The sequence below is a fragment of the Oreochromis aureus genome, linkage group 3 (assembly GCF_013358895.1).
Source record: "Oreochromis aureus strain Israel breed Guangdong linkage group 3, ZZ_aureus, whole genome shotgun sequence".
In the NCBI taxonomy this organism is placed as follows: domain Eukaryota; kingdom Metazoa; phylum Chordata; class Actinopteri; order Cichliformes; family Cichlidae; genus Oreochromis; species Oreochromis aureus.
This window is the reverse complement of record NC_052944.1, coordinates 98,268,837-98,284,162: the sequence shown is the minus strand read 5'-3', so window position 1 is coordinate 98,284,162 and position 15,326 is coordinate 98,268,837. Positions and strand designations below refer to the sequence as shown.

Genomic DNA, 15,326 nt, shown 5'->3' with positions numbered 1-15,326 from the left:
ATGTGCATGTAGCACAGAGCCATGGCTCAGTGTCTGAACGAGTCTCAGAGACCTGAATGTGCTCTTGAAGCTATTTATAATTATAACGTAATTCTTTACTCGTTTGATCTGCTGCTTACCACAAGCAACCAGACGTAGAAGGTTTTGGACTTTTAACTATATTTTACAACTTTTTTTACTATTAAAAACCTCCTTATGGCCATTCATACTTTACAAAGTAATTAGATATGTGGTATCTACATTAATATCAGAATTTCAGCTAAAAGGTCACAAAACCGTCTCAACAACCACCAAACAGCTAAAACAGCAAGTGAACAGACCCCACAAAAAAGATATAAACACGAAGTGAGGATGCCCCTGTTCATCTTTATTTCTAACGTGAAGTGGGGTTTTGGACGTTCATTTACTGCTGGTTCAGTGAATTTTGGTTGGACAGTGATGAAACCTGCAGTCTCTGAATCTGTGAGAAGTCTGCTTTCAGCACGCAACAGCATTGTTGTGTTGTGTGCTGTGGATTCACCTCTGCAAACTCATCACTGTTTTACCATCATGTTTCTACTTAGACAATAACAAAGGAAGCAGTTCCCAGGAACTACTTCCTGTTTTAGAACTTTTCAACATAAGAGTATGTTGCACTTCAGAAGACCTCCACATCTCTTATTAGAGGGCTGCCTTATTATTAATTTGCTAATTCTGTCAGTTGATGAGAAAACAATGCTTGATCTCACCTGAGAGTTTCCAGTGTACAATGTGAACTTTTCAGCCCTTCAGACAGAAGCTTCACGCCTGAATCCTTCAGGTTATTGTTATTCAGGTCCAGCTCTCTCAGATTAGAGGTCTGAGAGCTGAGACCTGAGGCCAGAGCTTCACAACTTCTCTCTGACAGGTCACAGTGATTCAGTCTGAAAAATAACAGATAAACCATTAAAAAAAGACACTTATGGTAAAGTGTAATGAGATACTATTATTTTTAGCAATATTTAATCTTGTTTTTGGTCAGGAAACTGAGCACTGATGCAGAGCAACATGTGGAGAGAATCAGAGAAGAAGAAGTGAAGAGAGAACAGCAGTAAAACAACACTGAATTGTTCTGTGTGCTTTTGATATCAACAAAATGTGTCAAATTTCTTTATTTTGTATTCATTTTCTTAGAATTGATGACTATCACTTAGATAACAACCACATACCAGGTCTAGATGGCACTTTGGTAACAGTTACACCCAGAAATATTTCAGAAATGTGGACAATTTCTGAAATATGATTACTGATGATTACTTAGACTTTTCAGACGTCAACAGTCATTACTTCTTTGGTTTAGTTTTTTAAAATATTTTATTTGAGTTGTTCACACCTGTTTTGTGTTAACTAGAATAAACATTTAAAAAGTAAAGGAATGATAACATTTTTACTTACAGAGCTTTGTTGAAGGCTTTGACCACTGGCAGCAGCCTCAGAAGAGCCTTTTTAAAGGCTCATGTTCTCACTTAGATCATTGATTTCTACTTACATTTCTTCCTGGGAAAAATGGGGATTACTTTGAAAGCAGAAACTGTTTTCCCCAATAAGCAGCTCTAGATGAGTAAATCACTCAAACATGTTCTCAGTTAGAAGAAGCTGTCTTGTTATGAGGGAGAGAAGAAAAGGATTGAGGCACATAAACTTGTTCAAAGAGAGATAAAGCAGCTAAAATCAGGTCTAAAAGTAAAGCAGAGGATGAGCTGAATAAAGGACACTCAAGGCTGGCTTGGAAAGGAATGAAGTCAATGGTGGGGTGCAGAACAAGGACAAAAGATGAATGTGATGCTGAATCAGCAGAAGACTTGGACTCATTTGATTCCAGCTTTGATATCATTGATTTCAATGAAGAGCTTTGTGATTTTTGGAAAGGACTGGTAGCTCTGAGAGTCCCACTGATGAGGTGTTTGTGAAGGTTCGCAGTCATCTAAAGAGCTTAGAAAAAAAGGCATCTGGACTTCTTTAAGTTTCTTCAAGACGTTTCACCTCTCATCCAAGAAGCTTCTTTATTTCTGGGGTCAAATGGTGGAAAGTCCCAGATTTAAGCCCTGTGGGAGAGTCGGCCAAGGGGGTCATGAACCCCCCTGTTGATCCTCTACCTAATCACACGAGCCAAGGTGTGATTAGGTAGCCTCTGTACAAACAGACTTCAGCCATATGAGAGTGAGTGTGAGTGAATGAGAACACACAGGACACTCTGATCTCTGAATGTGTGTGACTCAGTGAAAAAGAGGATTGTATTGAGTATACTGTGATTGACAAAGAGTTTAAAGAGAAAGGTGTTTGGATTCATTTCTAGTAAGTGGCCCAGCCCCTCCTATATTTTTATGTATGTGGTCCTCAGTGAAAAAAGTTTGGACACCCCTGTGCTAATGAAACCTGAACTGACTGAAATGTGACGTGTAGATTTTTCAGATGTGAAAGAGAGAGAGGGAGACATTGGTAATAAGGTGAAGCTGAAGATCAGTGAATGTCATGTAAACACCTGATTGGTTGACCAGATATCAGAGCGACAGTTTCAAAGTTTTCCCTATGGATTATGACTTCAAGAAGATGTGACATTCATCAAGGAATCCTGCTTTTCGGATTATTTCAATCAACACTGCCTCTCTCACCACCAACCTCTCTGTGTGCATTCACTGTTTACCCCTTTGTGAGACAATAAAGATGTAAATGTGAGTATTATTCTAAGTTAGTGCAAACAACTCTAATAGGTTGCTTTATTCTTTCTATGTCATATCTTCCCTTGGAGTCTGTGGTCCAGGCTTCTAAAACCATCCTAGTTTAACAAGCACTCCAATCTAGAGGAGAGCTGCACTAACAGGTGTGACTGATAAGATCTGACCTGCAAAGGCTACTCATGTTTATTTGTATCAGGACAAGCAGGGAAGACATGGACATCAAGTGTGTCAGGCTGTCCGAGTCCCCTCACACACATCAGCTCAGAACTCTGCATTATCTACTGAGTAAGACTCAGAGGGTCAGGGATCAGATGTTCTACAAAAGTGTAGAAAAAGACTTCTTGTATGGGGTCTGTGTGCCTACCGATCCACAGTGTCAGCACAACTTTCACATTTTACTCATCTCAGAACAGCTAAAACATGGTGACTGACCTCAGAGTTTCAAATCGACATCGTGGATTCTCCAGAAAACCACACAGCTGCTTCAGTCCTGGATCCTGCAGCTTGTTGTTCTGACTCAGGTCCAGCACTCTCAGATGGGAGGGGTTGGACTTCAGCGCTGCTGCCAGATAATCACAGCTGACCTCTGACAAACCACAGTCCACCAATCTGTATACAGAATGAAAGATGTAAGTTTATCAGACAAAGTGTGAGCTTGAATTCATTTAGTGTTTCATCATCTGTTCAGAGCTGAAGGTTCAGAATGTAGAAGTTTAGAAAATGGAAACTCCAAACAGCTGAAGCCAAAAGGAAGCAGCTTCAAACAAACACAACAAGAGAAAAAACTGAATGTTTCACATTAAAGTTGTACATTTATCATAAAAACATGACAAAGACTTAAAAAAGTTGTGTTTTTCCTTCCAGGAACCACATGGCTTCACTTTTAAAGGTGATTTGTGAAAGAAATGGACATATTTGAAGTCCAACACCTTTTTACAGTCACATTATTAAAGCAGACAAACTACAAGCTCATTTTCATTCCAACAAGTCATCTTCTGACCTGGACTAACAACACTGGTCTCTATGTGCAGCTGGCTGTGAGACCAGTGCTCAGGGAGCGTCTACAAAGTGCAACACTGAAAGAACATCACACACTCATTTGCTTCCAGCACTTTCACACGAACATCTACTGTCATTGTTTTCACCAAACTCTGTGGATCCTTTATTGGAAATTCAAATTGAATCAAATGGTCAGACAAAAGAGGGTTATGAGGAAATATGATGAAATGTTGTGTATTAGCAGCAAGTTATTGAATCATTTTCCTCAGAAACCAAACAAAATGATTGACAAACATGTTTTTACAAACTCAGTGTTGGACTTTGATCAGCAGGATAACCCTGATGTGTAAAGGCATTGTAGGCTACGTTCACACTGCAGGCGAAAGCGCATCAAATCCGACTTTTTTGACCCTATGCGACCCATATCCGATCATGGTGTGACAGTGTGAACAGCACAAATCCGATATTTTCAAATCCGACCTGGGTCACTTTCATATGTGGTACTGAATCCGATACATATCTGATATTTTAGAAAGCGACTGCTGTTTGAATGGTCATGTCACATTAAATCCGTCTTTTAGGGGGCGATCGTGGCTCAAGAGTTGTCAGTTCGTCTTGTAATCGGAAGGTTGACTCGCCTCTGTCAGTGCGCCCCAGGGTGACTGTGGCTACAATGTAGCTTGCCATCACCAGTGTGTGAATGTGTGCGTGAATGGGTGGATGACTGAATGTAGTGTGAAGCGCTTTGGGGTCCTTAGGGACTAAGTAAAGTGCTACACAAGTACAAGCCATTTACCATTTATGTCACTGACACAAGACAGATGCCAATTATCAGCGCCGGAAAAGACAAACGAGAAAGCATGGCGGAGGAAACTGGAGACGGAGTGAGTTAATGGACAGAAACTGAGGTATTGGACTTGATTAGCATATGGGGAGACAATTCTGAAGAAATTGATAGACTGCTGCAACAACACCTACCAGCTCTGTAACCCCATTTTTACTTCCGTAAACAAAGTGCATTGTGTGTGATGTATTCTTTTGCGCATGCGGGCCGTGAACCATTCACACTAGAGCGTGTTTGCTGTCACATTTTATTTGTAGTGTGAACAACCAGAAAAAAAAATGGATTTGATGAAAAAGATCAGAATTGAGCATTAATACCTGCAGTGTGAACGTAGCCTTTGTCTCGCTGTATGAGAGTCAAGTTATTACTCAATATTTATGGAGGATGTTTTTAAATTAGGCTCAAATATGTGACAGACATTTAATCCCATTTCAGTTTGGCCTCATCCTGGGCCAGATTATCCATTGTTTCAATCCCAGCTCACATGCTGTTCTGCTCCAAGCATTTCCACAAAGGCAAGTCTTCTGTTGTAGTTATTACGTAATTTATCATAACATAATTGTTGATGTAGGTTACTAATAAGTCTTATATTGATTTGAATTGAGTTCCTTGCACTATGGTGCTTTATTCACTGTGGCTTTGCGGGCTAATGTTTGATGTGTTTTATAGAAAAACCAGCCTACAAAATGCAGAATGCGATCCGGACTGGGCACCCTCTATCAACCTGGGTCAGACCGAGTTTAAAGCTGCTACCACAGCCAGATTTGATCGGTTAAGAGAGAGAGCGATATCAAAACAGCCACCAAAAGTCCCGCATAAGGGTTGAATTGAAGCAATCAAGTGATGAATAACTGTTTTCCAGTATGTTGTTTTTATTTTTTTTTTATTTATTTTTTTTGCATTGTTGATTTGTTTTTCACTGAAGCAGCTAATAAAGCATAATGGATTTTTACAATTTTGCCTCTTTCTTGTAAGGTTCTATAATAGAATGAAACAATAATGCCAGTTATAAATAAAGACAATAAATTGAATGAATTACGAAAAAATAATTTTATTTCTATTAGATCTGAAAATGTTGTGTAATACGACAACCTGAAATGACAAATAGATTGCGTTGGACTGTACAGGAGATAAAAGGAAAAAAACAACAGCTGTGAAATGGAATAGTCCAAATCACCAAAATAAACTGGACCTGGGCTTGTTGCAGGGATCTGAAGTTAATAAACATTTTGTGAGTGCATACACTCACACTTAGGACCATATAATAATAAATATGTGCGTGATGAAAGTTGGGCAGCACGCTAACGTCCTTACTCCACTCTGTATGCTCGTATGGGTCTGACCCTTTCACTCCTTTGATTTTTTCCTCGTCCTTTTTTTGCCTTTTCGTCACGTCTGTCTTTGTACAAACCTGCCGTCTTCTCCGTTGTTTTGTACATAACTGTTTTGGGGGCAAATAAAATGCAAGTAGGGATTAAAACCACAGAATTAATGATTACTGGTGCTGGAAATACTAGCGCTTCATGCAGTGTTTTGATTTTGTTGCCACGGGTACCCACAAAGCAATGCGCGAAAGTCACGTGGTCTGTCAATCTCTATAGATAAGTTTTTTTGTTTGTTTAAATCATTATTACTCATTGCCTAGTGAGTTGTTTCAGTAACAGTTTTCAGTTGTGGTAATAAACCTTTTGTTTTTCTTTTTTATCTGACCCTCCTGTCTCTGGGCTCATTCATGTTACCTCCCCTGTCGCCTAGCAGAGCCGGGGCGTAACATGTTTCTCAGGTTAGGGTTAATCCATTCATTCTACAACTGCACGTGAATTATACTTCATACACAGACCCACAGTCTCTGATTGCTCTGAAATCTCACTGACAGCCAACAGGTAAAAAGGAAAGTCCAGACAAGACAGTCTCTGTGGGGTTAGGCCATGAACTGGTCATGCTGCGTTCAAGTGCATCACAAACTATTGGAATTGGATCCAACTTTGTGAAGCAGATTTCTTCTCAGCTGCTGTTTTGAACATTTCTAATTTCCTCATGAACTGTATTAAACTCTGTAAATGAACTGAGAACTATTTCTACATTTAAATCTATGGATTCAGTTTCCCATTCACTTCTGTACGTTAGTGTATAAATGAATGTTAGACTGGGCTCCATGGAAACACTTGGACTGGTCTCAGCTGCTTTCTTTCTGTAGTCATTCCAACAGAGTCCTTTCTCTTCTCCAGCTTCTGTTTGAAATCCTCTCACAGAGACTCAATACTGCTTTGTTGTCATCTTTGGGCCTGTGTTAGGCTGCTCTGTGTTCCTCTGCTTTAACACACACTTCACCATAGCAGATCTTCAACAGCCTCATTCACATCCCTCTCACACTCTACAGCCTCATCAGTCCTGACTTCATCTTCACTGACTGATGGAGCACAACATGAACCTGTGGAGGCTGAAACACTGTCCTGCCAAACATCTCCCCGTCACCACTCCACTTCTGTCAGCCTTTAAATGAACCCTGCTCAAGTCTGTCACTTCTGTTTGGAGCCAAAACGAAAAACTGTTGTTCAGTCGTTTGGAAAGACACAACGTTTCTGAAAGCACTTGTTAGGTAATAAATATATCATCTTAAATGCTTATATGCTGATTATTATTGGTTTATATAAGAGAGGCCCAGACTTCAGTGTAAAACTAGGGTCCAGGGTGACCAGAAACTGCATGTTTTTTGTAGAATATGAGGAACCGACAGAGTGACATTAAGTCTAGACAGGTTGCCCTGGCAACAGACCTTAGAAAGGGGAAGTTATTGCAAGCTGCACAGGAAGTTTTAGTGCACAGGCATATTAAAAGAGGAACTGAATAAGAAGAAGTTTTGTGTGTAATGAAACTGTGTGTGACGTATGTGACGTCGAGAGGTACATAAATAACCTGGCTTCCTGTTTTCTGCTGGAGACTGGCTGATGTGAGCTCAGTTTCCATATCCCAGGATATGTAAATAAAGATCATTTTTAAAGTAAAAGACCACTTTTGAGCCATGTTTTCTTGGCCCTAAGAATCAAAAGAACCGTTTTTAACACACTCAAACTTCTTCACATTTGTCTTCAGACACATCCTGAACATTTAGGAACTAAAGAAAGTTTCAAACATCAAAGATCTGAAATATAGAAAAACAACAACAGCTGCAGTCAGTAAACTCACCTCAGAGTCTCCAGTGGACAGTTTGGACTCTCCAGTCCAGCACACAGAAGCTTCACTGCTGGATCCCGCATGTCGTTTCCACTCATGTCCAGCTCTGTCAGTTGGGAGGGGTTGGACTTCAGAGCTGAGGCCACAACTTCACAGTGAGTCTCTGAGAGTCCACACTGAGTCAGTCTGTGATGATAGAAAATATCAAATGTGTTATTATAAAAGCAGAAATCTGCATTATAAACACAGACTGAATGTATATGAAGACAAAACAGAGTGACGTCATAATCTGATGAACATCTGCTCTTCACATCTGTGCTTCAGCTCCTCTTACTGTGTTTGACATGACACAACGATTGAGTCTCTCTCAGACCTGCAGACTTTTAATGAGAATCTTTGTTTGGCTTTAATCTGCAGATGAAGGAGGAAGATTGTCACATTTAGGCTTCCATAATGTCCACAGTCTGTCACTGAGATCCGATCCAGAGTCAGAGAGAAGACGCGCATTTGGACTGTTTCCTGTTTTGAATCTGACTCCAGAACATTTTGAATGAGTTCAGCTCAGTGAAGAGTTCCAGCTGGAAAGATGATCTCTGTTTGCTACCTGCTGCTGTCAGGTACGACTGTTCAAGTCCACACGCAGGAAAAACCTGCTGACTGTTACCAAACGGAGCAGAAATCTCATCACTGGACAATAATGATGAATGAACTCAGAGCTGCTGACATCAGATCTGTTTTCAGGGGAACTAAACACAGAAATTATTGGCTAATTTAAGCTTTCTGAGCCATTATTGTGCTGGTGTGTCGCTAGTTGGCAGAAAAAGATTTGTATTCCTGTTCAGGGCTTCAGTATTTATGACTCCAGATCCAGGTGACAGCAAGTCAAAATGATGTTACCGGTCTGTGTCCAGCAGCAGCCTGTATTCACTTTGAATATTGTTATAACCTGACATGGATCAGTTTGTCTTTGATTGGTTTGTAAATGTCACTGTTTCCATTGGACCTGAGTGACGGTACAAAGACAGAGAGGGAGAGGAAGGAGAGAGAGGATGGAGACAGCAAAGAGAGAGCAAACACACACAGGTGAGAGTGGACAGGTGACCAAGGTCAGCAACCAATCAGAGAGCTTCTGTTTGACCCACAGTCACTGATGATGACTGCACATAACCAAGCAGTGTGTAACTCTGATATCAGATATGGATCCTGCTCTTATAATAATGATCATCAGATGATATTGTTGTGTTATTTTGTAGCTGAATATGATGTTTGTGTGATTATCAGTGAAACAAGCAGTGAGGAGGATGGAGAGAGAGAGAGGACAGATGGTGAAATTAGAAACACTAAAATGATTTTTCATGGATTTCATGGATGATTTGAGTGATTTCCAGCAGGACACTTAAACATGTCAGTGGACGTCCTAAAGAACATATTCACTGATATGAAACGTGTCATTGAACAGGATTAATATCAGTGGAAACATGGTGGAAACAGCTGTGACTGCATGGATGTGACACACTTCAAATCTGTTCTCCACTCTTGGATTTGGGATCCATGGAGCTGCTGCTGAGTCTGTACAATAAAGGATGGTGTGGAAGGCTGCAGCATACGGACACAAACACTTTGTGGTTACAACATGAACCTCCCACCGTCTATAAAGCTCTGATGACATCATGACGTTTGGCTGCCAGGAAGTTAGCTCGGGAATGTAAACAGCAGCCAGAAACACAGCAGTGAATTCCATCAGCAGAAAACAGGGATGACATTTCAGCAGCAACAACTAAACACTGAACAATCAGCTCTGTGATTAATGAGGACATGAAGTCAGACATTCCTCATTAGGAGCAGCAGCAGGAATGAGAGTGAATCATGAGCTGCTGTGACATCAGTGTTAGCTCACAGATTTGACACATGTTCAGTCCAGATGTCAGCAGTGTCTTCTCACTCAGTTTGTCCCACTGTTGGCAGCTGGTTCACCTCTGAGCCCTCACTCTGAACCACAGCACTGTCACTCATCAGGACACCACACTTTAATCACACTAAACCAGAGTCTTCCTCAGCACCTCACTCACCATGTTTATGCCACTAAACTCCGTGTCTGTAGTTCTGCCTGTAGTCAGAGGAGAAGCTCAGACGGCTCTGGATATTTATCTCTGTTTTTAACATTAGAGTTCACTTCACTACAAAGAAGCTCTTCATAGATTCTTATTTCTGTCTTCTCTCTAACAGGAGCGTCTGAATGACCAACAACAGCAGCAGCAGATTTAAAATACTGCCCCCTAATGACACAACACAGGTACTACATGTAGATGTGAGTCTACAACACACAGCGTACGACTACCAATGCAGGATCATGCTAAGTGCACACACATATTTTCCTGATCAACACAAAATATAATTTTATCTGAGAAACTCAAACCAATGAGAGTTGTTTAGTACTGTGTATATCTGAAGAACTAAACTACTAGTCTACACTAATTAATGATGTTAATTATCACATCTGGACTCACCGAGCCTTTCTGCAGTTCCTCACAGCTGGAATCAGTCTCAGTCGTCCCTGCCATGATGTGTTGTACTCCTGCAGGTCAAACTCATCCAGAACCTCCTCTGACATCTGCAGCATGAAGGCCAGAGCTGAGCACTGGATCTCAGAGAGAAACCTCTCTGATCTGTTCTCTGACTTCAGGAACTCTTGGATCTCCTGATGTACTGAGAGGTCGTTCATCTCCATCAGACAGTGGAAGATGTTGATGCTTCTGTCAGGAGAGATGTCATCACTGTTCATCTTCTTCAGGTTGTTGATGGCTCTCTGGATGGTTTCTGGACTGATCTCTGTCTGACCCAGCAGACCTACTAAGAGTCTCTGGTTGGACCCCAGAGAGAGGCCATGAAGGAAGCGAACAAACAGGTCCAGGTGGCCATTTTTACTCTGGAGGGATTTATAAATGATTCTCTCCAGGAAACCATCCACAGATGACTCCTTCCAGTCTGTCTTCATGAACTCCTCCACCACCTCTGTCTTCCTGTTGGTGAAACAGTGGAACATGTAGACTGCAGCCAGAAACTCCTGAATGCTCAGATGAACAAAGCAGTAGACTTGTTTCTGGAAGATCACACACTCTCTTTTGAAGATCTCTGTACAAACTCCTGAGTACACCGAGGCCTCTGTCACATCCAGACCACACTGCTCCAGGTCTTCTTGGTAGAACATGATGTTTCCTTTCTCCAGATGTTCAAACGCCAGCCTCCCCAGCTTCAGAAGAACTTCCCTGTCAGCCTCCGTCAGCTCCTGTGGACTCGTCTCATGTCCCTCATGGTACTTGTTCTTCTTCCTCTTTGTCTGAACCAGCAGGAAGTGTGAGTACATGTCAGTCAGGGTCTTGGGCAGCTCTCTCTCTCTGCTCTGTAGTCAACATGTGCTCCAGAACTGTAGCAGTGATCCAGCAGAAGACTGGGATACTACACATGATGTGGAGGCTCCTGGATGTCTTCATGTGGGAGATGATTCTGCTGGACAGCTCTTCATCACTGAATCTCCTCCTGAAGTACTCCTCCTTCTGGGCGTCAGTGAAGCCTCGTACTTCTGTTAGCCTGTCGACACATGTAGGAGGGATCTGATTGGCTGCTGCAGGTCGGGAAGTTATCCAGGCGAGAGCCGAGGGAAGCAGATTCCCCTGGATGAGGTTTGTCAGCAGCTGGCTGACTGATGACTTCTGTGTGACATCAGACAGCAGCTTCCTGTTGGTGAAATCCAATGAAAGTCTGCTTTCATCCAGGCCGTCAAAGATGAACAAAAGCTGAGAGACAGCCAGCTTCTCTGCTGTGACCTTCTGTAATGTTGGATGGAAAACATGGAGCAGCTCCAGAAGACTGTACTGCTCATCTCTGATCAGGTTCAGCTCCCTGAATGAAAGCAGAACCACCACACTGACATGTTGGTTCTCCAAGCCCTCTGCCCAGTCCAGAGTGAACTTCTGCACTGAGAAGGTTTTTCCAACACCAGCCACGCCGTTGGTCAGAACCACTCTGATGGGTCTCTGTTGGTCAGGTAAGGCTTTAAAGATGTCCTGGCACCTGATTGGAGTGTCATGGAGAACGTCTATCTTGGAAGCTGTCTTCAGCTGCCTCACCTCATGTTGGGTATGAACCTCTTCACTCTGTCCCTCTGTGATGTAGAGCACAGTGTAGATCGTGTTGAGTAGGGTTTTACTTCCTGTTTCATCAGTTCCTTCAGTCACATGCTCACATCTCCTCCTCAGACTGATCTTATGTTCATCTAAAACCTCCTGCAGACCAACATCTGCTGAAAGAAAGAAGAACAATGAGACTAAAGAGAAAGAAAACTCTTCAATGTCTGAACAACAACAAGAAGTCCAGTTTTCAGAAATGAGTCCATCAGCAGACAGATGTTCAGTCTTACTTTGTACACAGCTGCTCTGACTGGCTGTCTGCAGTCCATCTCTGGTTATGGGTCTTTCTCCACACTGGGGACAGGAGGAGTCTCCTGATGAAGCAGACTGGTCCCAGTATGAAGAAATGCACTGTCTGCAGAGCCAGTGTCCACAGCTGGTAGAGACTAGATCTTTCATGACATCTTGACACATAGCACACCTGGACAGCTGCTCTACCTCACAAACACCTCTCCTCTTCCTCTCTCTGTGAACACATTTCTTCTTCAATAAAATCATTTACTGACTGCTGCTAAAAATATCCAGATTTAAAGATGGTGCAGAAGTTGTGATGGTCACAGAGTAAAAGTGGAGACTTTTCTGTTTGAAGGCAGCGTTCAGTCTGGAAACAAAGTGATGCTTCATTGATTTCATCAACACTAATGAGCTGCTTTTCCTGTCTGCCTGTCTTATTAAACACTCAGTGATCTGCCTGCAGTTTGCTATGAATACACACTTCTTGCAAAGACTTCACAGTAAAAGCCTTCCATCAGAGGGAACTGCTTATATCTTTCATGATTACTTCACAGAAGTAACTGATTAGTAACAGAAACATATCCAAGATGAGCAGTAGGGCTGGGCGATATGGCCTAAAATCCATATCGCAGTATAATTTGAAGCATGTGCGGTAACGATATATATCGCGATATATTCTTTTCTTCTGTATAACGTATTTTCCACACTATAAGCAGTGTTGGGCAAGTTACTTTGAAAAAGTAATTCAATTATAGTTACTAGTTACTTCTTCAAAAAAAGTAACTGAGTTAGTAACTGAGTTACAATATTCTAAAAGTAATTAATTACTTGGAAAAGTAACTATTGCGTTACTTTAAAAAAAAACAAAGACCGTTTAACCCTCTGGGGTTCAGGGTAGAATTGGCCATTTTTTTACTACTTTTGATTTTCCCTCCACATTTCACCTTAAAAAAACTATTTGCTTTGCTTGTTTGGTATCATCAGCACAACCTCATGTGCCTGAATTTACAGTTATGTTCTCATTTTGTCATACTGTATAACCAGAATTGATCTAACATCAGACAAAAAACATAAACACATTTAATGAATCATATTTCATAACTTCAAATGCAAATATTAATTGTCAATTTTAAAATCCTATGCACAAGTTTTGCAAACAACAAAGTTATTTGCATCCATTTACCTTTTACCCCCCTTTTTTTTTAAATAACCATTTTAAACTATTTACAGAACAATCAGCTGTTCATCAATAAGATGCCACACAAATTATTTGTGCCACTATAAAGGAGAACATCACAGCCTGATACCTGCAGGTCTGACAGCAGCAGGTGTATCACTCCTGTTTCTACCTGGAGACAGCAGTCGCCTCATTGCTATGACACACAACACAAAACTATCCACAACACTACACACTAACTACACAAGACAACACATTAACTACACACTCCAAACACGCTAAACGACACAAATCTTACATCTCAAAACTTGCTCTCCGTCACTCCTAAAACTTTCCCTGTTTTGTTTTGTTTTTTTGCTATTAAGCAGCTAGCGCTAACGTGGCGAAACTATTGAGGAAAAAACGTCGTGTATATCTTGTTTATCATGACTCTGGTTTTACGTGGCCTATCAACACAATTTATAAACTGGTATATGTCACCTTGTTGCTTTGTCTTTAAGTGGTCATGTGATTGGCTTACCAGGGGTCCGTTCTTCGTACCTCGCTTACTACATCCAAGATCAAATGACACATGCAAGATCAAATCATCGCGCTAACTTTGAGCTCGCTAATCCGGTTCTCCGAACACACCTGTTGTTGACGATTAGTACAGCTGGATGAACTAATCTGAGATCACTGGGTGGCTTAAAAGGGGCTACGCATCGATAGTAGAAACAGTGATCGGCAACCCTTTGATTGGTCGGCGAAGATGTCGAAGGAGCGCGCTCAGTATTTTACAGCAGCAGAGCAAGAACTCTTGATTGAGGGATATCAGGAGTTTCAGAGTTCAATTAAAACGCAAGGGAACACTGCAAAGGCTGCAAAAGCAAGGAGAGAGGGCTGGCAGAAAGTTGCTGACAAATTAAACTCGTAAGTAATTTATTATATTATATTACATTATATCCTCTTTCACATTAGAGCCACAACAGGACCCACTAGAACATGGGAACAAGTAAAAGTGAAATATAAGAATATTCTACAGAATGGTAATATTTATCACTTATATTGCTTTTAGTCCCTTGAAAAGAGACCCTGAAAAAATCTGTTTGTTTGTTTATAACAGCAACCAAGAAAAGGGCAGAGCAAAAAAAGACAGGTGGTGGTCCTGCACCCCGTCGTGTGTGTATATATATAGATATATATATACATAAGGAACGATCCTGTCTATCCCATCTATCCCGCAATATACGCTGAATTCTGAAAACTCTCCTTATCAATCTTGCACCTTCCGCAATGGGTTGCTCGCATACAAACAGACAGGACATGGCTGCGACAGACTTCCCAAATCCACCTTCGCTTTTATAGCAGTGGTCTCTCATCTTGATTACATGAAGTAATTTACTATTACTACCCTAAAATATGAATAACATCTGAAATAATCAAATACATGAAATAGAATGATTAATAGTACATTTCCCTTTTTTTAGGAAATGACCTGTATGTATCTGCATGAAATCAATAAAAGAATCAAATGCTGCATTATCTTTAGTTACATTGATAATATTTATTTATGGCAAAACAGTGGAGAAATATCGCTGTTGCTTTCGTATAAATGAAGCGGACATACCTGAGTGGCCGCGATCTAATCCTGTTTACATAAAGTAAGCCTGCTCCCGAGCAGGTTTACGCTTACAGATCTGTTGCTATGACAGCAAGTCCCGGATGAGCTTCGGAGAACCGAACGATCCAAGATCACGCGAAATCGTCAGCAATCAAATCCAGCTAACTTACTTAGCGAGGTACGAAGAACGGGCCCCTGGACTACTTTATTCTTCCTCAGTCAAACAGCAGCACTCATGCGAATGTTTTGCCCCCTGAGCTCCAGGTGTTGTGCTCGTGATTACCGTCCGCGGGAGCGCGCAGCTGCTTAACGCTGTAGCATCCAGATTACTTACAGCTACTTCCTGCAGCTGATATAAGATGCGGTAACCTGAACACAGCTTCAGCCGTCTGTTTGTTGAAAAATAGTAACGGAC

The 15,326-nt window shown here is 41.4% G+C and overlaps 1 pseudogene; it reads right to left on the bottom strand.

Annotated features, from left to right (window-relative positions):
• Window positions 1-267: 267 nt before the first annotated feature.
• Window positions 268-12,169, bottom strand: LOC116326615 (annotated as a pseudogene).
• Window positions 12,170-15,326: the final 3,157 nt, after the last annotated feature.